Source organism: Octodon degus, unplaced genomic scaffold (genome assembly GCF_000260255.1).
Source record: "Octodon degus isolate 3935 unplaced genomic scaffold, OctDeg1.0 scaffold00146, whole genome shotgun sequence".
NCBI lineage: Eukaryota > Metazoa > Chordata > Mammalia > Rodentia > Octodontidae > Octodon > Octodon degus.
In genome coordinates, this window is record NW_004524722.1 from 6,677,568 (window position 1) to 6,678,434 (window position 867).

An 867-nucleotide genomic window follows, 5' to 3' on the forward strand; every position below is an offset into this window, starting at 1 on the left:
TTAGAAGCAGCTGGGGAGGTCCGAGCGATGTGACCAGACCATCGCTTGTCTTTTTCTCTCTCCCACGGCCTCCTGTCTTGAAAATAACTTTTTCTTAACTCTAAAGAAAAGAAAAAAGGTAGCCATCCGCCCCTCAGTCATCCAGTCTGTGAGGGAGCCCGCTTCACTGTTGGGGCCAAGCCCCAGCCGCCCCCGCCCGTTGCCCCATGCATCCCTTCTGCACTTGGGCCACCACCATGATAGAAGAGATCACCACCTCCGTGTCCCACTTGTCCAAGTTCCTCTGCACCAAGGGGCTCACAAGCGAACGACAGCTCCAGACGTTCAGCTAGAGCCTGCAAGAGCTGCTAGCAGAACATTATAAACATCACTGGTTCCCAGAAAAGCCATGCACGGGATCAGGTTACCTTTGCATTCACATCAACCATAAAATGGATCCTCCGATTGGACAAGCAGCAGAGTGGATCAGACTGAGCAGTCAGGATTTGTTCAGGCTTCTCCCAAGAGAACTAACTCTCTAGGTTGAGCCCGATGAAGTCTCCTACTGAATGAGAGAGGATGGCTCCATCTGTGTGCTGTATGAAGCCTCACAGGCAGGTAGTAGCACTCAAACAGGCTCCAGTGTCCAAATGGTAGGCAGCAGGATCAGCTGTAAAGAGGAACTTCTCTTGGGCAGAACAAACCCTTTGAAAAACTAAAATATGATGACTGCATCAGGTTAAGATATGGTCTGTGGATGGACCTTCTTATAATGGATGGATAAATTTGATTTTTGCTTTGGGTGGGCTCCTCTTGGGGATGGATTATGGAATTTTTATTTATTTCTTTACTTCTTAAATTTATTTATTTATTTATTTATTTATTTAT

The 867-nt window shown here is 46.8% G+C and overlaps 1 pseudogene; it reads left to right on the forward strand.

Annotated features, from left to right (window-relative positions):
* The first annotated feature begins 206 nt into the window (after positions 1–206).
* On the forward strand, positions 207–722 carry LOC101585921 (annotated as a pseudogene).
* Positions 723–867: the final 145 nt, after the last annotated feature.